The sequence below is a fragment of the Pantherophis guttatus genome, chromosome 2 (assembly GCF_059756535.1).
Source record: "Pantherophis guttatus breed Tessera chromosome 2, ASM5975653v1, whole genome shotgun sequence".
Taxonomy (NCBI): domain Eukaryota; kingdom Metazoa; phylum Chordata; class Lepidosauria; order Squamata; family Colubridae; genus Pantherophis; species Pantherophis guttatus.
The window spans coordinates 40,704,923-40,732,752 of NC_142064.1; the positions used below are offsets into that span (position 1 = coordinate 40,704,923).

At 39.0% G+C, this 27,830-nt stretch overlaps 2 long non-coding RNA genes across 17 annotated transcripts in view; one reads left to right on the forward strand and one right to left on the reverse strand.

Moving 5' to 3' along the window:
• Nucleotides 1-27,830, reverse strand: part of LOC132711494 (uncharacterized) — a 152,419-nt gene that overhangs the window by 113,596 nt on the left and 10,993 nt on the right. For 10 of the 16 annotated variants that reach the window (XR_015732129.1, XR_015732136.1, XR_015732132.1 and 7 more), the window contains exon 3: nt 17,671-17,718. This is a non-coding gene — a long non-coding RNA (uncharacterized LOC132711494). Of the gene's footprint in view, nt 1-10,170; nt 13,742-17,670; nt 17,719-24,826; nt 25,808-27,830 lie in introns of those variants that run through there. The other 6 variants (XR_015732130.1, XR_015732134.1, XR_009622376.2 and 3 more) reach the window with 5 other exon arrangements.
• LOC117679379 (uncharacterized) lies at nt 13,703-17,418 on the forward strand. The gene is made up of 2 exons (XR_004595374.3): nt 13,703-13,839; nt 17,030-17,418. It is a non-coding gene; the product is annotated as an uncharacterized LOC117679379 (long non-coding RNA).

The window sequence follows — 27,830 nt, forward strand, 5'->3', positions numbered from 1 at the left end:
GTAGTGGCATGCCTGTAGATTATATTCATTATAAAATTGTTCATTTGTAATTACTGTACAATCCATCTTGATGCAGCCAACATAACCAAATATCTGTTTCATTTACTAAGCCCTTATTCTGCAATATGTATTTTGTACATATTTTGTATATGTACTTTGAACAATTCTCAGCTACATTCTGAGAAATTATTTCTCATAATAAAGCTGAGAAGAAAATTAAGCAGAATTCACGATTTCAAAGGAGTGAATTTCAAAATGTAAATGTCTGCCTTTCACAAATTATTGTTATGTGTTTATTAGATTAATTTACACCTCTCAGCTGCATCTCCCAATAATGTTTACAATAAGGTATTCATATTTTCCTCAAGCAGTGTTTGCAAGATATCACTTGTCATTAAATATAATTGTACATCCAAAACCTTACAATAATGACCTTTAATTAAACTGGTGACCATTACAGAGTTTCTGTTGCCCTTTGCAGGTCTTAATTATTCGTTGTTTCCAGCCTTTTGCACCACATTGATGGTTAAATTAAATAATTAAACTGTATTACCACTGGAAATATCACGTATTTGTATGTTTTCATCAACTACTTCAATGTTCAATGTTGAGGTTTTAAAAGGGGAATATATCTATCTATCTAGATCTATCTATCTATCTATCTATCTATCTATCTATCTATCTATCTATCTATCTATCTATCTATCTACATACATACACACACACATTCATACATACATACACACACACACACAATCTATTATAATCTATACATACATATATATGTATGTATATATATATATATTCATGCAACGGTACACTACTATGCAAGGCTACATGAAAAAAATGTAGCTTTTATGGGAATAATCGTTAAGCATGATGCATGTAAATGAGCTGGTTTTTTATGCATGGCTGGCAAAAGTGCTAATTAAATAGTTGGTATTCAAGGCTAGGCTCGTTCATTGTTTAGTGACATACAAATCCAGCGATGTGTGCCAGCAGACATTTTAAGTTGAATGTTTTCTATTCTACAGGCTTTGTCATGAAATGGTGGCACCATGATGACAATCCTAGTGTAAGCAAAACACTGAAATATGCTTTAATAATGTTTTAGCCATGTAGCAACACTAGTGTAGTTCCATAATGAATTTTTAATTTCTTCATATGAGGATGTTCCGAGTTATTGCTGATGCATATTAAATCATATACATGAGTCATTTTCTCACTAAATTTGCATAAAATGCCTACATGCTAATGCACCAAATGGAATTGACTATATATGGTACAGTAAATATGCCCTTGCAGGCATGTTGCAATCAATCTCCAGTATTTCATTAGCAGCTTTAACAGGGTGGGGTCAGAAAAAGAAGCAGAAGGAAAAGAACGGCTGTGTTTCATTCCTATAATATAATTGCATGATAGTATGGTGATTATATGCAAAGATTAGAGTTTGTGTGCCTTTTCTCTTGAAGAATGTAATGAATTGGATTTTCTGAGAGCTGCAATACTATTCATCGATGTCAGCAAAATTCTGCATTTTTGATACTGAATGCAAGATTAAAATGATATTATTCTTCAATATTTTACTAGTGTCTGTCGTGCTTATGTTTGGTCATTGGAGTATAGATACTATGAGTCCAAATGTCTATCAGCTTTTTTGCCACACTCAAGTGCTATTTCAATAAGTGATTCTGATTAAATTCACATTATTTATTAATTATATCTACCTCAAATTTATACATTATGTTCTATTCCATTTTATTTCAAGCAAATGAATGCCATGCATCTTTAACAATATTATTTTGCTACACAACCAGGTCACATTTAATAAAGATTACTCCACATGCTAGCTTTCCATCTCTCCTTTTTAGCCAGCCAAAACATGTTTGTATCTTGTATGGGGGCCATAATTTAAAAATGAATATATAGTTTACCCTACAGTTATTTTAAATTAATCCTGATAAATAATTAAACAATGCATAATATATTATTTTAATGCAGTGATTTTATAAATTTATTTATACTTTAACTACCATTATAGTAATTTATTTATCACTATAAAAATCATAATCCCTGTTCAAAATCCAGTGGACTGAAGAGATATCAGAAAGGCAGATATGGTGTTGTAATTATTAAGCATTAGACTGACTTCACCATATAGCAATATCATTTGTAAAATGCTGGAACCTCTAATACCATTGTATTCAAGTAAACATGTTTAAATAATAAAATATCTGACTTATTTTTTAGTATAGTGTTTCACTATATTGAAACAAACTGTTAGGTAGAAAACTGATACTCTTTCTTTGATACCAGATCTAAACTGTAAGCAATTACTAGAATACTTTGAAAATAATCCACAAACCAGTTACAGAAAATGTGTAAATATTCGTGAGAAAAGAAAATGGGATTTAAGCCATCTGAGATATTACTGAGCTAAAATGGTGTTTAAGAAAGCATGATAGTTAAAGCCAAGGTGCATGAAAAACATTGGTATAATTAGAAATAAATTAATTGATTCTCATTAGCTAAGTCATATTGTGGAATTTTGGAGTCAATACTTATCTTTTTTTGGTATTATAAATATGATATAAAATGATATGTGTGTGTGTATATCAGAGGCATATTGAGTTTATATATATGAAAAGCTTCGTAATTATTCTTTTCTGAATCAGCCCTTTTAGTTTAAATTTCAAAATCTTTATAGATTATATAGTGGCATGATTCAATCCAATACTGTAAACCAATATTTAATTTTGCCAGTTGCATCATCTAGATTACAATATGTTTAAGATTTACTTGAATCATTTTCATACCTACTCTATTTGTCCCCCACTTTTTAACATGTAGGAAAAAAAATTATTGAAATCAATTAGGTTTGTTTTCAGTGACATTCTTAGGATGGCACGACAACTATTTAAAAATCGAAGTATGCATCAGCATATTTGCCAGTTCAGCACTAAAGAATTTATCTGAAGCTACCAAATTAATATTAATATTATCTAATAAATCATTTCCAGAAGCATACATATTGTATTCCACAACCAGCTGTAATAAATTAAGAGCAGTGGGTTTTTTTCCACAGAATAATCTTGTTAAGTATAGCTTTAGATTCATTTCCACATAAGCAAATAGCCTCTTAATGAGCGATCGAAGAACTTTTAGCAGAAGCCATACAATAATTGCTACTGTCTATTTATTATAGCTGATAATTTTAAGAGGCTTTTTTTCCTTACCACTTCTTTGGGTACATTCACAGTTATTCATTACAAGGCTAAAGTTATTTGTGCAGATATATAATATTTCAAAGCAGAATCATCTCTAAGAGACCAAAGGAAGGTGATTGTCTTATAGATTCACCATATGACTAGTATTCTAAAAAGAACAATATTGTTGTATAAACCAGACTTTGATTTCTTGGTGTTAGCACTGTGTAGAATAAACATTAGAGCATTTCATTTTTAATTTAATTTCTATAAATAAGCCATTAGAAAACAATAAAAATTCCTAATATAACAGTGGATTTAAAAACTGAAATTTCAGAATATTTTTATAAATTTTACTAAAATACTTCCTTATCATTCTCTAAATACTTTCTTAGAACATGGTCTCTTCAGGACATATTGTCTTCTGTTATAAATATTCTAATAAAGTACAGGAGTTTGCTTCAAAGCAAAATGGTTTACTAATACACATAATAGAAGAATATTTTTATATTGGCTTTACACTTAAAAAGAATTCACTAATTTCTTTCACTCTGTTTTACACTGTATTTAAACATGAGCCTTTGCCTGCATGAAATGAAGATGTAATATTATACATTACATTAATCTTCTGATATTGCCTAATGAAAAATGATCACTTGGGATTCAATCTGCAACCATCCAGATCCATTGGAATTTTTCTACTGATCTGGATTACATTTTAACAATCTGAAACACTGTGGAAGCAAATTACAGTACAATCTTTCTTCTAGTAGATCTATATTGATGCATGAAGCAAGATATTGGTGCATTTATATTATTTTTTAAGGGAACCTGATTTACCTGTCTCCAGTTTACAGATCAGTCAGGGTCACAGTGTGCCAAGCAATACATAGTGTTCTAATACAAAACTATTGAACAAATAAAAAATGAATGTATTTTCAAATTGTAAAATGAAGAAAGAAAAAAGGAGGACATTTGATATGCCCACAATTTTTTTTATCATGCTCTCATTTGCTAAGAACAAAGGCCTCTTATTTTATTGACAGCCATAAATGCATATATATATATATATATATATATATATATATATATATATATATATATATATATATATATATATATATATTCTGAGGTTTTCGCGGGTGTTTGTATGTAGGTCTTTGGTTATTCGGGTTTTCTCCCGCGTTAAATTGGAAGTGTCTTGGCGACGTTTCGACGAAGTCTCATTCGATGAAGTTTCATTCATGCTTCTAGGAGCACGAAGCCGAAAACACCAGCCTGAAGATGACGAATGAGACTTCGTCGAAACGTCGCCAAGACACTTCCAATTTTACGCGGGAGAAAATCCGAATAACCAAAGACCTACACACACACACACACACACACACACACACACACACACACACACACACATACATATATACATGTGTATGTGTGTGTATATACATAACCATGTACACATGTACAGATATCTTAGGCATGATTAAAAATAATATTGATCTCTTAAAATGAATCATTGTGAAATGAAGAAGAGAAAAGAGAAAAAGAGAGGGAATAGATAAAGAGTAGGAATTAAATAACTAACTATTTATGTGTCTTGGTTTCCTGCATTCTGAGTGAATGTGTACCACACCTCCTTAAAACAATATTCTACTGACATTCAGAAGCTGTTCAATGACTGAAATTAAAATTAGGAAGTATATAAAGCTAGAGACCAGCAAGATGCAATCTTTCTTTCTTTCTTTCTTTCTTTCTTTCTTTCTTTCTTTCTTTCTTTCTTTCTTTCTTTCTTTTTCTTTCTTTCTCTTTCACTGTACAAAAGGACTTTTTTGTACAGCACAAAATAGCTAAAGTATGTGTTTAAGAACCTGAGCATTTCAGTGTTCTAAAACCTGGCCAACTAAATAGAGATGGTGTCTGGTTTTTCATCTGCTTACTACAAAGGCTATTAAAGTAGCTTTCTAAAATATAACTAATCCACTGCCTCAATAAAAAGAACATTGCTTGGTTCCTGAGCATTAGTCATTAGAAACAAAATGGTGTCAACAATGGTAGCGCAGCATTTATTATGGCAAATGTATGGATGTATTTTTTAATGTGAAAAAAATCCATTTTAGATTATGATTTGCTAAGCGAGCCTACTAAAATGAATGCTGCACAGAGTTATTGTAAATGTTATGCTCTGAAACTAGTTTTCTTCTTTAATCACAGGTCAAGATCTTTCCTCCTTTTCAGTCCATTAGCAAGGGAGAAATGCCAGACCGAGGTGGGTGGATTTAACTCCCAGTTGAAAAGTTAAGATGGTATCATTACTTGAGCACAGCATGGATTCTTTGTAATCCTCTCTGAAACTTACAAGTTTAAATGTCCATGCATGATGTCATTAATGGGCTTTGGGAAATACTTCAGATACCAATTTTGAAAGCTACCTCTGAAAAAGTCCTACTGTACATAGCAACAGGGCTCTAACTAACTTCAGACAGACAAAACTAATTATTTATTTATTGGATTTATTGATATGACTGCTCACCCAATATATGATACTGTTCAGCAAAAAAGTGTGATAAATAAATAATAAAAATATCAATTAACAATGAAAATCCCCAAAACGTATCTGGCCTATGGCAGCATATCTATCCACATTCACAACTGTCCCTCAAAAATGGGTTCACTTAACTTCCTGGCCCAGTGCTCAGGAAGAAGCCAAGTTTTTACAGGCTTATGGAAGGCCATCCAGATATTAATCTGCTCCATAGGGCAGGTGCAATGACTTTGCAATGAGAGAGGAGGAACAATTGATGCTTTCAGTGGACCAAATTGTGAATGTTTATGTTTCCTGGTACATTCTTCAAGAACAGAAACATGTATTTTAGATTTTTGAAAATATCTCCAATATGATTTCATTTCTGTTTAGATTGCCTTAGATATTAATATATGGAACTAAAAGGAATGAGAGGAATTACCTTATGAAACTACAATTATGAAATTAAAATTCATTTCTATATCTTTCATATCACATTTGACAATGGGATCCTGAGGATTATGGAAGATAGAGAAGGCAGAGTAATGAGTAATTATACAGAACTGTCATACAAATCCTACATCTGCCAACTCTTGCCTAACAAAACCACATTAATCCCTATAAAAATCAATCAACAGTGGATCCACTTACTTTTTGCTTCAAGACTCCATACTGCTCAGATTGATACCAAGAACCAATCTAATCCCACCAAAATAAAAACAACTAGATAAAAGATATATGGGTGGGAACACTCCTCTTTTCTCCCTACCATGCACCAGAGAACATTATTCACAACTAGCTAATCATAAAAATCAATAATCACCCATCACTTTTCAGAAGAGAATGTATAATAATAACTAAAAATAGTCTTTATGTGATCGTCATGAAAGGAGTTGTAGATTCAGTGATTGGGGTTTGTAACAGTAGTAGTAGTGGTAAGTGGTAGCAACTCAAGATGGAAAGCATACATTGCATGAATCACCTACATAAAGATAAAAAAATCTGGCAACCTGAGGGCATTCATAAAAAGCTGATGGAGATGAAGTTAAGGAACTTGGAAATAACAAGAATGAAGCTGCTTTGCCCTCACCAGGCAGAGCCCACGCCAGATGGACAAGAGCGGGCAAGCAAGACTCTGAGCTCAGCCACCCCATCTCCCAGGAAACACCAATCACTGTTCGTGCCCGAGAGGCAACTGTTGCTTGTCATACAGCAGCCTGGTACTGCCCAGCATCCTGTCTGTTCACTGTCATTGCTAAGTCAGCAACCTCTGCTGCTGCTATTGCTGTAATAGCCTCAGAAGACTGACCCTGAAACCCACAGGGGTGAGTTGATTGAGGGCAATTTCTTACGAATGAGTCTCTGCAGATAAGCTCATGTTAATGAGATGAGCTTACTTCGAAACACAATGCAAAATAATAATCATTAAAAAAAATATATCCAGCACTGACACATATCTTTTTCAATCTTGGGGTGCTCTTTCAATCCATTTTGGCAGAAACTTGCCTGCTCTTAGTAGTCTCAGCTCAAAAGCAACAAGTGCAAGAATTCAGCAGGCCAGCTGCCTGAGCCTGCCTGCTGCCTTCCTGTTCTAAATGATCTTCAGCATCTTTCATCAAAGGACTGCACTAAGATCACATTGCACTGTGCTAGTGAACAACCAGCATGGAGTCAGGCTCAGCAGCAATAACAGCAACATGGCAATGTTCCTGCCCAACCAATCCCTCCTGGTGGCTACCCAGGAGAGCAAAAATCCATACATCTGCAAAGGTTTTGTTCCTGAGCTAATGGCTCTTTCTTGTCAATTCTGCAAAGGGCCTGAAATGAATCAAATGTTGGGTTCATCTCTGAATAAATCCTCTCTTGGTTTAATGTGTTGAGAAAGAACAGAAGGGGGAAAGGAAAATTTACAACTGAACCACAAAGCTACTTCATTGAAGGACTTCATTATAAACATCTGAGATTCCAGTAGAGCAATAACAATAAGGTAGAAACCTCATCTCTTGTTACCTGAGGAAATCAGACTGAGTGGATGGAACTTACTGCTCAGTAAGTAATTGTCATCATAGGACAATGTTGCACATTGATTTCAGTCAACTTAATAATAAACCTATTAATGCCTTGAATTAAAATGTTCAATCTTGGTCAAAAGTGTTGAGTATTTTTAACAGTTTCTTCAAAAATGTCCTTAAAAGTTAAACCTGCTAATAATTCCAATTGATATAGGAAGCACCATAATCAATACTCAGGGATTATATAAATGAGGGTTATGAAATATACATCATGTCAAAATTTTGAAATAACAATGGGCTGTAGTAATTTCAATTTATTTGGCAGTCACTAGTCCACATATAGACTTGTTTAGATTAATGTAAGCTTTTATCTTTTAAAAAATCAGCTTGCATACTCCAAGTTGGCATTGAAATGCCTTTTTTTTCTTAATGTTACTACCTGTTTGCTTTCTGCTTTATAATCTCCATCCACCATACTATCACAATTTATTAAGAGTTTCGTGCCATACAAACAAATTCCAGTAGATCCAACTCTTCATTAACAAAGGAACACTTATTAACAAATGAAGTGAAATTAAAAGAATTAATGAAGTGCTTGGTTGGAAGAAGCCAAAATGCATAAGCACAAATATCCCTTTAGTAATTGTAGAGATTCATATCTCTGTCATCTTTTCTGCCCAATCCTATATTCTGTTTTCTGAAGGCTATTGGTTTGAGAGAGGAAGAAACAGACTTTTTTGATTGTGTGTTCAACAGGGCTCCTTATAATAGCCAAACACCTCCATTATTACCCAGATTTGTTTATTTATTATGAACAAAATAATATTTTATGCCCACAGCTAAAACAGTTTACTCCAGTATATTAAGTGAACTCGTAATGATCTGAGGATTATAATCTATGATGTGAACTCTGGAAATTTTATTATTAGTTTTTAGGATGTATGTTTATTATTGTCACTGCAGTAATGAAAATGTATTGTTTAAATTAACAAAACAGTTCAAATTTTAACAAGCCATTTTGACTTATCTCATAATACCTTTCTCTCAGTATTACCCAATACAGTCTGTTCATTAGGTACTTAGATTTATATTGTTCATGTTGCCAAGATATTCAAGAAAAGTGCTTGTGATCATTGACCTGCATTTTCATTTTAAGATAGGGATGAAATGTAATGACACTAACAAAATAATGGGCAGAGTAAGCATGACACCAAAGGGAGCATAATACAGACCATCTAGTATCACAACGTGCCTAGCTTTTTTTTAAACAAACAAAAAAAACCCTATTTCACATATCACAGAGATCTGTGAAGTCTTTTCAATAAATCTCCCTCAGACTAGGTTGTAAATTCAAATTTGTTAATATACAAAGAGAAGCACCAAATGTAACAAACTGAAGAGCTAATTGTACCAGAATTGTATCAGAATTACAAGTTCTTCCTGGAATACCAATTGTTGGAGGTACATTTATGGAGTAAACTGTTTACACTGTTTGTTTATTTTCTGGATTATATGAAGAACAGTTTCACAACCTGAACCTTTCTACAAAGGATTAGTCTAGCTCTACCAAACTGGGGGATGGGAGTTTGCTTGTCTGAAATAACTTTTAAATGAACACTTTTTAGTGGCTTTTTTGTTATGTGGTGCATTGTACAGCCTAGCAATGATATTAGTTCTAGTGTGGGAAAATATTATAATTGAGATCTGGTAAGTTATTTGCAGACTTCAAGTTTTTCTTTACACTGTTCTGACATTTAGCATAGCCCCAGTGAGGAAAACAATACTGCCATTCATGGCTCTAGACGTAGGTTTCAATCGACTTAAGCGGGCACAATGAAACTTGGTCATTCACTGGTTACCCATATTGTGTTCTCAAATTTTCTCTCAGCAAAAGTATAATGACTCAGTATTGTATGGCCACATAGACAAGGGCTCAGAACAAGAGACACTAGTTTTGTCTGACGGTGTGAGAAAGTCGTGAAGGGATCTTTTCTTCCAGATGGTGTTAAATTCAGCTGCCTTTTTAACATTGGCCTTGCACAGCAATCTGCTGCTCCCTTTTCAAAAGGAATAAGGCTTGGTTCCCACTAGTTAACATGCATACTCACGCAACCCTGCAACTTCACTCCCACTGTTTTACAATGCAATGGTATGCTAAATAAATTTGATCTGGGCTCTTCCAGTGTTAAAGCTAGCCTTCAAAGGACTACTCAGATTATACTTCTTTAGATTTAAATTTTATTTTTCAGGCTATTTTGAGCTCAAAAGAAAGATCCTGTTGCTAACAGTATTATTTCGAGAAACATACCATAAAATATGAACTTAATGAATTTCCCTTAGAATTGGTAGAAGTTGGAATATGTAAAATGCAAATTAAAATTATCTTAATTTGTACAAGTTTTGTGGAAGAGAAATAATAAATAATAAAAAATAACATTAAAATGTATTTTATTGATTGATACTCATGTAACATTAGCATGGTACAAAACAATTCTGATGTGACAATGGCTAACACAGAATTATTATCTCATAAAGAAAAAAATTAGGTGTTTTTCTTAACAAATTTACAAGAAAGTCAATGATGTAAGTAAAAAAAACTTATTTAGCAAAGTAAAAATAATTTTGCTCCATTTCATGTTTTTGGCTAAATAAAAGACTCCCCTTCATATTATCTTATTCCCTTAATTAAGCTTCTTAGAAAAAGAAAACCACGTACTTTGTAATGTAAATGTTAATTGTAGTAGACAATAGCTCTAGGTACACAGCACCCCTGGACATGCAGTAAAGAAAAAGCAGAAAGGCACTTAACAATGAAAGGTTGATTGCACAAACAGAACTTCTCAAGTAAACAAACAAGAATCTGTTCACTGGTCTCTGCAGTCGTAAACTCAGGCACGTGCACAGCTACCATGCTTCTCAGGACCTTTTATAAACAGAGTACCTGCACAGTTCTGTCTTCAAAATGCTGTACAAAGAATCACTATCTAAACTCCTTAAAATGTAGCTGCTGTAAAAGTATTGATCGCTGAAGGTCTGCTATAAAAATGATGTTTTATGCCATTTGTTATAAAACAAAAAGACCAAGTGCATCTCATTAATGCATTTAATTCTTTCTCAACACACACACACACACACACACATAAGATTAGACATGTGTATGTTGTACAATTTCAATTATGCCTTTTGTTTGGAGGGAGATTAAACCAAAATTGGGTTAAGATGTCAGTTCAGTGTATATTTGCTTGGCAGCAAGGATTCCTCAATGCACATGACTTCTGAGTAGCTTAGCAAGTAAAAAAAGTTCCTTTGAGCTGAGTTCAACTCCTAATGGCTTAGTAGACCAAGGTATTAGCCTACAATAAGATGGTTCTGAGGAGTCTGTATCTTCATTTGTGATAGATGAGGCATTTGGAGTTAACTGTTCACTGTGAAATCAAACTTATTTAAAACTTATATTTATTTACCATTCCAAAAAGATCAGCAAAGTACAATAGCAGGTTCTAGATAGATGGATGGAGGGAGGGAGGTAATGTTGTTGAACATTTGTTAGGCCATAACCTGTGTTGTGCATTTAACCAGAAAAGTAACTTTGCTTTTTACCAGTTCTTTGCTTTCTCTTTCCTGAGCTGTAGAAAATGTCTACATGAGAAGCAAAGCTACATTTTATTAGGAGAAGCTGAAAGAGTAATGATAGAGCTAACAGCAACAATCTGCAGTTCCAAACAGTTGGGGTCCCCCTCTTGGGTGCCTGCAGATGGCTGTGGGTGGGAAATGCCTCTACTTTCTTAAGGGATGGAGATGAGTCTGTGGTGCACTTGATGTTTTTTTCATAGGGAGCCCCCAGCAGGGCTGTCTATCATAGGCTGCCGGGCCATAGCATGGCCACTTGCCCCTGAGCGTGGGAATAGGAGCATCCAGCCGTTCACATCTCAGGCATTCCGTTTAACGGAATCAATTAGGCAAGACCAGACCCTCGGATTTCACCTCCCCCTTTCCTTTTATTCCGGGTTTTTTTTTTTTTTGGTCAGGTCTATATACGTCCTAATTATTTCAGTTAGGGATGCCAAAGCAGTTTCCTGGATAGATCTGGCCATCCTTAAACAAGAAGAGAGGAGGCGCACACACGTGGGTTTGGGAGTTAATGTCACTTTCATTTCCAATGCTACCCGCAGAATAAGACACAGACTACTTTTTAACATTTTGACAAGGGGGGAGGCAATCGCGTCTCCATCACGTCTTTCTGCTTCAGTAGCTTCCTCAAGGAAACCCTCTAGGAACAGAGAAGCATCTGTGCTTGCATTTTGAATAGGAGACTGATTTCCTTTTTTTTCCTGTTTTTTTTTTAAATCAACCATAAGCTTCTCCAAGCCTCCTGTAACACAAACACACAGAAACACACATCTCCAATTTTGTGGTACTCCTCCAAATCCTCAATAAATATTAATGTCACCTAATGCCATGCAAAAAAAAAAAAAGTGCTTCCCCATTGAAATAGCAATACTCTGAGCAACACTCCAAAACTGTCAAGCAGATCTCACAGAGAAGAGAAACACAAACACACACATCTATTAAAAAATTGTTAAAATTATCTCAGATTCACACTAGGCCACAGCTGTACATTGCAAAACCTCCTTGACATTTTAAAAGTGCATGAAAGGTTTCAGATCCATACAAACACCTAGAAGCAAGTCTCATTGACCTCATGGAACTTACTTCTGAGCAGGATTAAACAGGAAAGAATCAAATTGCATTTTTAAACAGGATCATCTTTCATCGGCCCTCCCCACCCCTTCCCCACAGAACAGCAAAAACAAAACAAAACAAAAGCAAAACGTGGACATGCATTTGTTTTACCATGAGTACAATTTCCTCTTTGCAGCGTATGGTTTATTCTTCACCATCTTGTGCCCTGGTATCTCCTACAGATATGTCTCTATCGATACACATGTACATATGTCTTTGACACAGGCATGTTATTTCATTCTTTTTCTCCCTCTCTCTTGCCTTGATCTGCAGAAATGTGCCATTCAGTTAGCATCCTTGTTAGAGTTGGGCTTTTATTGTCCCATGCGGGAGCTTTTCTTGTTTCTTGAGCAGCACGAAGATCATGAAGGAGTTTTTACTTTCGGTTATCTAGCTTTATGAAGACCAACACACTCATACAGCTAGATAACCAAAGATAACAACTCACTTCCCTCATATGGTTTGCAATGCTTTCAGCCCCTCCTCACTAGAATCCAGACTGTTTCCACAAACAGATTTTTCCAAGTCGACCTTGCGTCTCAAAATGCTCATCCTTTTAAAGCCATTATGACCTGCTACAGTCTGTGGAGCTTTGCGTGCTTCTAAGGCACATCCAGAAGATGTTATTGCCTTCAAAGTTTTACTCCAAACTTTTTTTCTTTCTTTCTCCTTTCCCTTCTGTCTTTCTCTCTCTTTCTCTCTCCTGCGCATGCTCTCTCTTTTTCTTTCCTTTCAATCCAGTAATTTCCAGCAGCAATGGACCAACTATTCATCTGTTAATATCAGAAAATAAAACCAGCTATTAAGGTGCATCAAGCTGTTAAGAGTGTGTAGCATCCATCCCTCCACAGGCCTCTATTTGCATTGTAAATTGCTTCATTCTCAGGAAAGGGTCTTTAACCTCTTATAAAGATGTAAAGCCATCGGCGATATTTCCAGCGCAGAGAAAGGAAGAAGATGGGGAGGAGAAGGGAATTCCATTTCAGCAGGATTGGCAAGATGACGGTGCTGGTGGTGCGAAGATTCAGCTCTGCCTTCTTTTTTTCTTTTTTTTTGGGGGGGGGGAGTGGGGGGGACTATGCATCATAGCACCCTAAACATTCTTATTTTAACCAAATGGTGGCAGCAAATATCTTGCGGGCTTGGTTGGGGAGGGCTGGGGGGGAAGCAACCTGGCAGATCCACGGTTTCTCCGGATTCTCAGAGCTGGGCATGAGAAGCTGCAGTCTTGCTGGCTTGCCGCTGCTGCTGCCCCCCGTCTGAAAAAAGGAGAAAAGGGCTATCATTGGTGGGCTTGAAGTGCCCAAATGTGGACCAGCCCAGCAAGGTCAGAGGTCCTGGACAGCAGGGGACCAAGGTAATGATGATGTCACGAGAAATTTCAAGTACACCCGGTTATTGATATGCATGAGAGATTCAGCAATCTGAGCCCTCCGCGCCAGCAATGAGAGCGGCGGAGGCGGCGGCGGCAGCCTTTGGACCCGTTTACCTCTCCTCCCAGCCGGCGCTGCATCGCCTTCTCTAGCGCTACCGGGAGAAGAGAGGTTGGCACAGACAGAGGTTTCTAAAGCCCGCGGCCTTTTACCTTCCTGGTTGCTAATGCAGCTCGCTCTAACGTCCCAAAGATTGGAAGGATTTTCTCTCGCTCGCTCGCTCGCTCGCTCAGGATGCATACAAGCATGTCAGGCGGGGGGGGGGCAGAGGGGGGGGCAGAGAAAGAAGAGAAGAGCCTTTTGCCTGCATTTCTCCTCTGATACGACTCTGCATGTGCTGTGCAAGGAGAAGAGATGTGTGACTGAGCGAGGCTGTCCTTGGGCCTGCGTTTCAGGGATTGGGAATTGGCGCTGCATTACGCAGCGAGTCCGGTGTCACTGCACAAGACCGCCTGCCTGCCTGCCTGCCTGCCTCTCTCGCGCTTTTATAAATGGCTTTACTTCTGACTCCCTTTCCGGGGCTGCGCTGCGAGCCGCCTCCGCGAGGATTGCGCCGTGCCGCGCCTGTGCAACGGAGCCAGCTCGGGTAGCAATTGGGCTGGCTGCAAGCAGCGGGCTTCTCTTTGCTCGGCTTCAGCTATTCTGTCGCGCCAACCAGCCGCCCCCCCACCCCCCATTCCTCTTGCACCCGCTCCACACGGACGCGCCACTCTCGCCTGCCTCTACCCCTCCCACCTGAGAAATGCAACATAGGTAAACATGCGACGGGGGGAGGGGAGAGAGAGAGAGAGAGAGAGAGACTAGCCCTCCTCTGCCTCTTCGCTCCATTCGTAGAGGTGGCCTTAAAAAGCGAGGAGCGGGAGAAAGGGCACTTGGGGTGGTTTCTCAAACTTCCTACGTAGTTAAGAAGCGAACCAGGATGCCCTGAGTAGAACTGGAGGAAATCATTAATGTTTCATCCTCAGCCGTGGAAATGTCTTCTGTGTAGTAGTTGGACTTGCAATGATCACCTCCTAATTTCGAAAAGGTTAAAAAAGGAAGGTGGGGGGTGGGGCAGACATCATCCTATGAATTATTTAGCCACGTATTTGGGATACATTCCCCCCCCCCCCAGTGTAAAGTGTAAAGTGCAAACATGAAGACCTCCCTCGGTTAGATGAGAAACGAGGAATCTTAGAACAGGATATATTTACTGTTCAAATTAATGAAAGCACTCAAATGGCTAGATCGTGCTCCAGGTAATAAAAGATTGACATTTTGACAATTCAGTAGGGCGATGCCTGCTTTGCCTCCTTCGTATAGGAATTGGACTTGCACTGTTGCTGCTGCTGCTGCCGCCACCGTAACCTAACAATCTGAAATCTGAATTGTTTAGAGGATATTCTTCTTTGGTGCCCTACACTAATTGATACCTGCATAAATTAGCTTTTTCCTCCTTCCATCATGCCTCTTTATCACAAATGGCTTTAGTCCCCCCCCCCACCCCTTAACATGTTCACATGGTACTTATGGAATTGCCTGTATATACTGGCATCTCTCTGCCATGAACTGCAAAGTAATCTCATTGAAGGCTGAAATATAGGGGAGATTGTGGAAAGGGGATAAGGCATTTCCAACATATACTGTTTAAAAAAGGTAAATAAAAAAGTGGTCTAATTACTGTCTAAAGTTGGATATTGTCAGGTACAGGGAAAAGCAAAGCAAAACAAAATTATGATAGAACAACATCCCATATTAGCAGAAGAAAATGCTGTCTAAATGTTCCCAGTATGCCAAACAAGATGTTTTATAACCAAATGGAAACAAAACACTGCAGTTTTTTTTTTTAATAGAGTGCCCTTCCTATCCTGATATTTATGCACAGTGAGACGTTTGTCACAGATAAACCTGGCTGATGGCATCACTCTCATGTTATGTGAGAATACATGAGCTGCAAGGCTTGTATTTTGCCATAGTGTCATCTACAGCTCCATAAGTATTACCAGGGTTTTGACCAGCTGCTGGGCACCAATATATTGAAGAATACGGAAAGACACTGATCACGTGGGGCAGTCTAATCAGCGTTTCTGAAATGGCAGATAGCACAGAACAAAGTCTTCTTCCTTCTCTATTCCCACCCCACCCTGTTATTTTGAAAAAGCAAAAGGCAGCAGTGTGTGTGAATGATCAGGCATGTACTGTATTACACAGTAAGACCAGATTTGGAAAATGGTGGGAAGGGGAAGGGGAATATATTCAGCTATATTCAGCTCTCAGGTCTTGGGTTTATATGGGTGTAGCATACAAATCAGCCTATCAAAGTGCGAATACATAAAGAACTAATTATATTTAAAATGATAATAGTTCAAGAGACATTTCTAGTTTTACTATTTGATTTTCCTTTCTGATCCACTACATTCACAAGTGGGACTGGGTGGGAACTATTCTGTTCCTGCACCTAAGCTGTTTCCTGATTTTGTTGGCATTTGTATGAGAGCAACTCTCCTATCACTGGAGAGCAAGGCATTGATTTTCTTCACCTATGTTGTTCTGCAAAGTATCTGATGTGATCCTAGTCATCATGATCTGAAGGCATCTAACCTCGCAAGTATGAACTTGCTTATAAAGAAAAGTGTTTCCTGCTTCTTAGTTGGCAACAGATCTAAAATATCTTCACAAAGCCAATAGCATCTCCATTTTATTCAAATTTACAATGAAGTCAGTGTTTTATTTTCAGTAAGATGGCCAAAGAGGACATAGATGTAAGTCAAAGTAAATACATGTGGTTTCTTTGATGTTGAATACTTATTTGTACATGCATTTTACTTTTCTTTTTCAGCTATAAAAACAAGATGAGTCTTAGATAGGATGCCTTTGACGCCACTAATCTAGTTGCCATACATTGATGAGATTGTTACTATTATCAGAAGTGCTGGGAGGTTTTACGACTTCTATTATATTTTTTAAAAAAAATTCACTGAAAATAGTGATATGGTCATTTAAAATCAACCAGCATTGTTGAAAGAAACTGCATGCTAAGAATCATAGCAACATGTGCCTGCTCATCTCTCCAGTAAAATTCTCTTAATAGCTTGGAGATTCAGATGTGATTGTTGTTTTCTAATCTCTTTATAGGTGTCCAGAACATCTTGGCATAAAAGCGAAGCATCCCATCAAAGCTTCTTTGGAACAAACAAGCCCTCTTATAAGAAAGCTGTTCTGTCAGGTCCTCCTTGGAGAACCAGCATTCAGTGAACTGGACAAACTCTTCTGCAGGAATGGTGGAAAAACCTGTTTCTGCTGCTATCAAGCTGCATTAATAGTTACAAGACTGATGGCCTTTTTCACCCCTTCCCTACTAAATCCCAAGTTCATATTAGATTCTTTTATATATATACTGCAGTCTAGCATTAAGAAGCCTGTTTATTTCTTTGTCAAAGCCACAGCATTACCTATATTTACATATCTGAAGTCTCACTGTAACTCTTTAAAAATAATAAACAAAGAAAAAAAACACAATTCTATTATTTATGTGATTGCTGATTCTGCTCTTTCTTCTCTAGTGGATCCCATGTATTCCTGTAATTTCCTGATACATAATAGCAAAGGCAGGCTGCATGTGTGGGGCTAAAAATTAATATATAATAGTTGCGACAAAAAGCCATTTGTAAAACATCTCTAAGAAGCAAGTATTTTCCTCTTTCTGTTGCTAATTACAGGGAATATACACAGATTCTTACAGGAATATTAAGCTTGCTATTTTAAAAAGAAATTACCTTTTTGTGTGATTGTCATTCCATGTGATTATCTCTGGAAGTCTGCCTCTAAAATTAGATTGAAAGAAAAAAAGAGAAAGAATGGTCATTACAAAACAAAAACAACTTAAAAATGCACTGAAGACAATGTAAATTTAAAGGAAAAATCTCAGCCTTAAAAAAAAATCTATATCCAAGACCATCATAATAACAAAGACAAAATTAGTACCAACCAAGTGACTAAGTCTGTGAGAGGAAAGCACCAGGAATTGTTCTTGCACATCTTCAGAGGAAATTAACGAGCTGGACAAGACTATCCTAAAATGGTCCTGTGTATTTTCACAGATTTTGGACAAAACAATTTCCCGCTAGAATGTGCTTCGTGGCTCTTATCTGGTAACAAAAAAAACCACTAGTGTTTACTTAAGATATCCAATCTTTTGTACAGTAAAGGGGGGGGGAGCCCTCATGCATGTGTGCTGTTTTGTATTTTGGTACCTGAAGAGTTAAGTGTTTCATTTGGAACATAAAACAAATCTTCAACAGTAAACTCTTCAACTGGGATGTAAAGCTCAGAAACTGAGAATAGAGAGATCAGATGATTTAGATTATGAAAACGCTTGGATTCTGTGGAATGGTCGGTTGGAAAGGCCAAGGAACCTACATTTACAGGTTGAAGGCAGGTCTTTCTTGAAAAAAGGCTGGAGGCTCCACCTAGCCACCACTTTCAAAATATGCATAATGCATTCACTCAGGTTTTTTAAGCTTCTATTTTTTTATGGAAGGCTTTTTGACTTTAAAGAGACAGAGACATGTCCCAATTACCTTATGAGAAGATATAGTGTTTGTGTTTATCATTTATATGCCCTTCAAAGCCTACAGTTCACTTTTATTCTTTTACTCATAGAACTCTATTATTAATAAATTAGACCTAAGCAATGACAATTCTATTTTTTTAAAAAATCTTTTTAACCTGACCATTTTTCTTTTGTCCATGAACACTGAAATTTCATTTCAGCCTTCTCTTTAAGTTAGAAAATGAATCCTATTGCATAAGTACAGTACTGTATACAGATGTGGCTTCCTTGTGTAGCACAAAATCTGGCAGCACTTATAATATAAGCCTTCTTCAAGATAGGAAGAGACTTGACTGTCCAGAGAGAAATTACAGAGACCACCTTCTGCTCCCTCAGCATCAACCTGTTTGTAGCCTTCAATATTTGGAAAATTTGAAATGCTGATGGTCCGTTTAGACCGATCCCTTTGAGGTTCAGATTGATTTGGAACCCTTTCCCGGTGGAGCTGACTTAATTCAAGCAATTTTATCAGTTCAAGTCAACTAAAAACAATTATATGAGCTTAATTACCTTATAAACGTATTATAAATCTTTCTGAGCTTATGGGTAGAAAATGCATGCAGGCATTCCTGAGCTACCAACCTGAATTGGCAATCTCATTCAGAACTAATAAAAGCAATGAGAAAATGGCCAGTGCTTCAAGAGGAGATGGACTGCTGAACCTTGAAGCTACACGTAAAAGCAAAGCTACAAACAATACCAATGTAAAGAGATTGGCCAACATGTACAGTAGATAATAATTGCATATTGTCATGCACCTGCTATTTTGTGAGTGTCTGGATGGGTGTATTCAAGATCTGTCTGCATCCTATCCTGCATTGGTGGGCTGCTCAGGTAAGACCGGTTTTCTTATTAGGAATTTCATGGCATAGATTTTCATCAATCTATATAGTACTTTCAAATAGTAGCTAAAAATTATGATAACAAGTTTGATAACAATCATTCCTCTTTGTAATATTTCTGCCATTAACTCAAAAGTCAGAACCGCAATAGACAAACAAGATCTTTAAGGTATTACTATAAACTTCATTCCAGTCTTATATAGCAAATCAATATATACCATGGATATTTTCATGGCCAAATATTTCTGTCCCAGTTATTTGCTGTTCCTGCTCCCCAACTTGGTCATTTTGTATGCTAATTAACAGACTCTCATCCCAAGCATCGGCCAGTAGGCTTCAACAGCACAAGTTCAAAACCATCCATCCATTACCAGTTCTCAAGTTAATTCATAAAGCTCACCACTTCTGTTAAGACTTCTTCCCACTTTCCAGTGAATGGAGTTAATGGGAAGGCTAACCGTACAACCTGTTTAGGGGAAACATCTCTCTCCCCCGAAACATGACCCATGGGGAGTTCACGTTCAGAGAAGCCACTTCTCGTGAATCAGAGGAACATCTGCGGCACGAAGTTCTTACAAAGTGTTTTCCTCACTCGCCCTACTCCCAGCTCTGCCCAGATAAAGACGGCCGATCCCGGCAAGTCGGCAGGACTACTTACTTTTCCGGTTTCTTCTCTTTCCAAACAGAGCAGCGCAGGAGGAGGAGGGAGAGGTCAGAAAAGAGGAACGAAGAGCTTTGTTTTGTTTTCTTTAAAAAAAAAAAAAAGGAAAGGGAAAAAAAAGTGGGGGGGGGGAATCTGGTTCCAGTGGATGTTGTGGAATCTTCGGCAGGCAAGAAAAACAAAGCCAAAAGAATAGCCGAGCAGCCCAAACTTCCTGTTAATGCCCACGAAACAGTTTCAAAAGTCTTCCAAGAGGAGCACCTTCATTTTTTTGTTTCTTTATCTCTTATTTGTCTCTGGCTGCTTTAATTCCATCGTCCGGCACTCGCGGGGTTGATTCTAAAAATGCGTCTTCCATCCAGCAGAAAATGAAGAGGGAATTTAAAACAGACACGTTTCTCCCCCTAATACGGCGTGCACAAAGCTCCAGAGTAGAAAGTGAAGCATTGTATGTGAGGCTCTCTGCAAGTTTTTTTTTGGGGGGGGGAGGAGGGGGGTTGTCCGAGGTCTAGCCCAGCCCTCTCTGGTAAAGGAGGACGTGCTCTGAAATTCAACCAGTTCCCCAGCGCTTTTGTCGCTCGCGAACTGAAGCTCTATTGTTCGTCCATTGCCACGGTCTTTTTCAGTTCCTGCTATACGTTATGCGTTGCCAGAAATAATGAATTTGCATCAAGCCCTCTCTCATTCCTCTTCTGACAGACGGAACAAATTAGAAATGTCTAGTCTAAACGGGACCAATGGCTACATTTCCCTATAGCGGGAGACGAGAAAGATGCATTTGCGTGAATTTCTCCCCTTTCCGTTCTTTTTCACTGCCTTTGCGTTTCTTATTTAAAACCAAAAAGCCTTTTGCGTGTTTCCTGCTTTTGCTTGATATATTTCGCTCTTTCCCTTCCTAAACATGTTTATTTCTACTTTGAGACGACTGAGCTTTTATGATTAGTTCTTCGTGATAAATCGCTAATTTAACTTGACCAAGTTCCCAGTCCCGAAACTTGGGCGGATTTAATTGTTCCTATTTCTTCTCTTTCTACAACAGTGGGATTGTGTTCGATCCTTTTCGATAAAGCAAATAGCACCTATGTTTCTTGCTCTGAGGGCATGAGAGGGCACCTGTCCTACTCACCCAGAGAGTGGAAACAGAATGAGCAACAGTGGAAGAAAGTGAAAGCAAGCCAGCCAGGCAAGTGGCGTACTCGCGAACGCAAACATTGTAAATATGTGTAAAATCTGCAGCACTGATTTTGGGAGTCTATGCTCCGTTTGAATGTCGGAGTAAACGAGAGTGCAGTGGGTATTACGCGAGGGCCGAGAATGATCCCTTGTGTAAATTTGGTGCTCCAAAGATCTGGTGACAACACGTTGGCGTGAATTGGAAGTGATAAAGATTCGGGATCTGTAAAGAAAGCCAAATCGTTTGGCTTGTATTAGGTGGCTCTGTAGAGCTCTCTTTTAGAGCCCATGGTGGTCAGTTGTAAGTGTATCCTGAGAAGTCCATTGCTGTGGGTTGGAGATGTGTGCCTGTCGGAAAGGAGGAGGCTGGCTGGGAGGAGCTTTGTTAAAAAAATATTCAAATAAACCTTTCGCATGCAAAGATGGTGGGTGGAGGTGGGGGTGGGGAGGAGAGGTAAGCTGATAATGAGAGACTGGGCGGGAGAGAGACGCTGCTTGGAGCCACAGACCTCCCTGCACTGGCTGCCACTTTCCCGCCAAATTTAGCCAAGGAGACATTAGCACTCTGACCCTTGATAGTGGCTTCAACGGTTTCCTCTGGACATCTCCAGCTCTAGAAGGGCATCCTGGCTGCGAACTTTCTGCCCCAGCCTAGAAAGGATGCGAGCACGGAAGAGATAGATTATATTATTTGGGAGTGGGGGCGGGAGAGAAAAAGCAGGCAGGCGAGAGAAAAACACCTGCACATAAACAGGCGCAGAAACCGAGAAAGACACGAAGGGCCGAGTTTTGCCTTCAGATTCAGTATTTATCCCCATTACCTTTTAATTTTAAAGGTTATCTCAAGCTAATGACTCAGATAAATAATTAGATTCTGAATGAAGGAAAGAAGCGAGAGAAATACTGTATGTTAAGTCTTGGGTTCTTTTGCGCCCAATTTACAGGCGATGCTGGTAAATTTTGTACCGATGTCAGGGATACATCAAAGGGATGGAAAGGGAGGCAGGTGACACTGACCGGAGGGTACCTCCAACTTCTTTTGAAGGCAGAGCTGGATACCCTCCAAGGATGCTCCCAAGCTCCTGAGTGAAAACTCACCAATCCCTTCAAGCATAGCCAGCTCCACAAATGTGTTGCGAGATGTGGGAGGGAGGCCAGAAGAAGAGACCCCCTTCTCACTACCGCTATCGCGCCACACCCCGTTTCGTTAGCTCTGTTCCCTTTCGGCAAAATCCTGGTTAACTACAGAAATCCTGGGTCTTTTTACACAGAGTCTCTGGCACCGAGACTCCAAGGAGACATGTCCCGAAAGGCGAGCGCAGCAACAAGCGACTGATACGCCGGCGGAGAGGCGAATGTTTGCGAGTCTCAGTCGCACCTCCCTGGTTCATCTCTTCCTTCCCTCACTTTCTCTTCTCCTTCCACCTGCGTAGAATATCGCCGGAGGGCTGCTCTCCTCGTCCCCAGCCCCCTCTTCGTACATTCACACGTAGCACTGGCATTTCGTTCACGCCAACACCGCGGGTAACCGGCACGCGTTGGCCGGGCAGGCACCTACGCGGTCACAGTCGGGCTCTGCAATGCCTTCTCTCCGGAGAAACCGCCGCCGCCGCCGCGTCCCACTTTCGGAGAGGAGAGGTGGGGGAGACATGAAGAACTCCCCTTGCAACAGTCCCTCTCCTCCCGCCCCCCTCCAAATATTGCATTTGTAGTAGGGTTGCCAAGTTATAAGAGTGGATGCAAATGTTTATTTTATTAGAGGGAGCAACACAGCGCTTGTTTAGAGCTGCAGAGCAACATCAGGCAAATAAAGAATCTTGGACAGGTTGGTGTCTTCTTCAGATTCCTTTCTTGGTTCGAGCTTGCTCTTGGTCCCCCCCCTCCCTTCCTGGCGGTTTCGCCGGCTGCCCTTGCCCCTCCAGTGCCAACAGCAGCGGCAGCCTCAGCTTCCGAGCTCCAGCTCTGCCTCGCCTCCTCCTTCCCTCCCTCCCTTCCCCCCCCCACTCTCTCCCTTTTTCTCTCTCCCGCTCGCTCGCTCGCTTCTCCGCTCTCATCCCAGCTTCACGTTCAAGGTTTAGCAGCGAGGTCACGTCCATTGACGTCAGCTTGAGTCTAACAGTACGTCCGGCCACATTTACATACATCAAGGAAATTAGGGCATTAAAAATATGCAAATCCTACTGCATGAAGAGGAGACTATAGATTCCCGGAGCGATCGCTTTCTTTCATGGAAGATTTTAATTAAAGGAACAATCTTTCTTTAAAAAAAAACAAAAAAAACGGGCGGGGGGAGAGAAAAAAAAAAGCAGAGCTCACCAAACCGAGCCTTTCGTCCTAAAACAGCAACAACAACCTCCCAAAAATCAAAGCCAGCAAAAGCCCAAATGACCAAGATCTGCTAAGCGCCGGGAAGGTTTCAGCCGATCGGCTTCTGCCGCTGAAGGCAAGCGGCCGGCCTGCAGCGCTGCGCGGAGAAGAACAGGTGACAAGCAGGCGGCTTCAGCCAGACGCCTCTCTCTATGCATAATCAACGCTGCGCCATTCTGCTTTCCTCCTTTGGCTGCTGCTGCTGCTGCTGCTCCGGTTGGCTCCTGCATGCATTATTTTTAATACTGATGCATATGTAAAGGTATATTTGCATTTTTAAAACATTTACTGGAAGTTAAGATTTTTAGATTTTCTTTCTTCCTTCATCTTATTTTTTTTTTTTAAAGCAAAACATTTTATTTTCATTTGTTTCATGTTGGCCTTTCTACTGTGGCACTCTATAGATGCAGCTTGCTTTTGCTTTCTGCTTCTTCATTTTCTGCAGGGTTTTCAAAATATGTTTGGACATGGTTCCCTAACACAATGTGAAGCCTCAGAATCCTTTGCTTCATCTTAAAACAAGAAGACTGGCATGAATTGGCTGTGTGTGTGTGTGTGTTGGTTTAGTTGATCAACTATAAAGGCAGCAACTGGAAATTCAAAGTTTGATTATAAATCTCATCATAGGCATAAAAATAAAAAAGAGGGCGGAGCATCTGGAAGCTTGCATAATAGGAATTATTTAAAACACTCTCCAGCTGTCTATATGCACATTCTTCTTTGGCTTAAGAAGCCTTTCATTTGAAAATATTTTCTTTAAAGATGTGCCCACAATGAGGGAAGAGAGATTTCTATAAGGAAGACATTTTCAACCATGTTGTATGTTGCCTTCTAACTGCGGTATATTATTAATGCATTTCATTTAAACTTGTCTGGCTTTATGCCAAGTACTACTTCTTGACAATGCATCTGAGATCTTGTTTATAAAATCGGTGTTTAATAAGCAAGAGATGTAATTAATATATATATATATATATATATATATATATATATATATATATATATATATATATATACACACTGAAATATTATATTTGACAAACATTATTTTGGAGGAATTGGTTTTTGGTTTTTTTTGAAAAAGATAGTAATTTAAAGTCACACAACGTTTGTTCCAATTTAACCATTACTTTGTTTCCCGAGTCATCTTTCGAAAATAATGCAGGATTGACATTCAGGAGGAAAAAAAATGAGCATACACTTATATCACATACCTATTTAAGCCAAATAAGTGCAAGCACATGCATAGGTCATTAGGCACAGCACGAATTACTTACCTGCATACATGTATAAGGTCAAAGTTAACTCTCCTCAAAGCTGAACCCATTTAGATTTTGAGAAAAGCCGGAGAAAGATTTTCGCTTTGTGTTATGCCTATATCCCAATCTGTCCACTTTGAGCTTATGCTACATCCAGCCTTACTATCATCTCCAGTTTTACGTGCCCTAAAGTGCTCATATGATATGTCACCCAATAAAAAGTGGTCAGATGGCTACACGTAAACCATAAAGAAAGGGGTGGGAAAACCACATTTTCGTCTTCCATTACATTAGTTCTTATCACACTATGTATAGAACAATACATTGCAGGAAAGTATGTGTGTGTGTGTGCGTGCGCGTGTGTATGTACGTTGCATGAATCTGGGAGTCCAGCACTTACTACTCACCAAGCTGGCCCTCTCCATGGAACATTGGGGCCATCTCGTTGATTGAGACAATCCCAACCTTTTCTAGTGACTAATTAAACCAGGTGAACTACCTTAGCTTGCCTATAGCTCTAGCCGTCCACAGACCTAAAGAGGAGAGGTGCACACAAGGCACACTTAAGTGGGATAATGATGTGTCTATTGAAGGAGCCAATATCAAAGGCATTTGTTTGGGCGTCTACTCCATCACCCCTTCCTCACACCGCGGTCTAGGTGTTGTGTGAGGATAAGCGCCCTAGAGATGCTTTGCTTATTGCTAACCGTAGCTCTCTCGCTCTCTCCCATCCCTGTCCCTGTCCCTTAGCCTTGTGCCGTGCTCCTGCTTACCCTGCAGACGGCAGCTCGGTGTAGATCGGTGGATGCTGGTGTTGGGAAAAAGATGCGCAGGGTCACCCACCGTCCAACTCTTGTGCTCTCCCCGAGCTTAGCCGTCTCCTCAATTGAGAGCCCGCTTCCCCCACAACACATTTCCACACATACAACACATACCTACACCGCCTTCCATCCAGCTGAAATTACCATATAGAGGCCTTGTCCCTGTGAATCACATCACCTGCGGACAGTGATTGAAGGAACTCAACAATCTGCACAAATCCCAACTCCTTCACACGCTGCTCTCGCTGTGAAGGCCACTTCCTTGGCCCTCCTGCATCCAGCAGCCCCTCCCTCATACCACGTCTCTTCGCCCCCACCCCACCCCACTCCTCGCTCAGCACCTCAAGTGCTTGTGCCAGAGGGAGATCAAGGGACAGCTGCCTCTTCTAAGCCATATGCCACTTAAATTGGACGGCCACGAACAATAAATATCAAGTCACCCATTATATCGCATGGCAAATTGCTCACATCTAACTCTGTACCTCAGAATTAAAATACACAACCAGGCGATGTGCATGTGCAAAAGTCACCCAATGTTCCCCCGTTGGCAGTAGCTTTCTCCATTTCTTAAGTCCAAGAACCACTTACTAGGAATTATAGGTTGGTTTAAAGAAATAGAAACTAACCCATTGAGCTTTCGTAACAGATTATTCATAGGGCGTCCAAAAGAAAACGAAACAAAGATTTTCGTCTTTCAGATTTCCCACCCTTTAAAACAATAATATTCTTATTATTTAGCATCACACAGAGCATGGGAGCACACATTTTGTATTAATATGCATTCCTTATAAGATTTGTAGGATATATTGCCTTAGATTACAACAAAAAAGGAAGGAGAAATATATCATTCTGGAAGCAACATTAGGGTGGGAATGAGGGACCAGCAGCATTCTTGGTCTATACTGATGCTTTTTCTTAAGAACAACTCCACTAAAATGAATTATATTCTGAATACACGCATATTGTGCCAATCAGCTTAACCCTACTTTGATATTAGTTTCACACTTCCTACTTCTATTCATAAATAGGAATTTCTTTTGCAAAAGGCATGATTAAAACACTTCATGAGATGCAAAGCACTTTCTAGGAATCATCTTCAAAAAAAAATCATCCCAACCTCCTGTTTAATAATAATTGCCACATGACATCTCAAGGCAAAATATAAAAGGAAATGGGAGACAGTTTTCAAGGCTATAGAAGTGAACTAGATTTCCAATCCTTGACAATTTATCCGTGTTTCAGGGAAATTTGGGAGGGGAAAGCATAGATGTGAGCAAAAGTATTAGTTAGAATTACATTTTAGTGAATCAACAACATTGGGCTTAATCAAAATGTTTACGGATAAAATTAATATGTGTAAAGCAACCAATGGGTTATGATTTTAGCCCCAACACTAACACAAGAGGCGTCATCAGAGGCATCTCTCTGTCTCTTTGTGTATGTGTGTACAGCCTTCTATTGTTTCCTGGATTTCTGCTTTTTCCTTACCAACCACCTTGCATGCTAAAAAAAAACAAAACACCAAGCACAGCTGTATTTAGAGAGAGACGGGGCTCTGATGACAGTTCTTCCCCCACTCCAATACACTAGCCTTGTGTTTCTCCACATATCCATTGTTGGGCTCACTCATAGGAGTGTATCGCCTCCAGATAATTTTTTAAGCAATGGCAAGACTTGTCCTGCTCTACCAAGATGGTCTAGTGCCAGAGGTGAGCTCACTAAAGGCAATTTGCTACCTTAGAGGTAAGGGACCATACAGCATTCCTGCTGCCCCCTTGAATGGCTCTTGATTACCCTATTCTGGCCAGCAGGGGGACAGCGACACCTACTGGCTGTCCATATAAATTATCTAAGCACTAATGGGAAAGATAAGTGCATTTGATTAATCAAGGGAAACAAGTGATTAAATAGTTAACATTGTCCTAGACTCTTAAATATATTCAACCAGGGTGGGGGTAAAGGAGCAAAATCAGTTTAGTATTTAACAATTTACCCACATGATTTCAGCTGATCTCAGTGATTAAAACCAGGAAACATAACCCTAGCATGCAATAATAAGACCCAAACTGATTGAGCTTCAGTTGTTAATCTTGAAACGCCAGATTTTTTGTAAAAACAAATAAACAAGTAACCCAATATTCAGGCAAGCAAAGCAAAGTCAGACCACTGAATGGTAAAAGTTATCTTCCTTCTCTAACAAC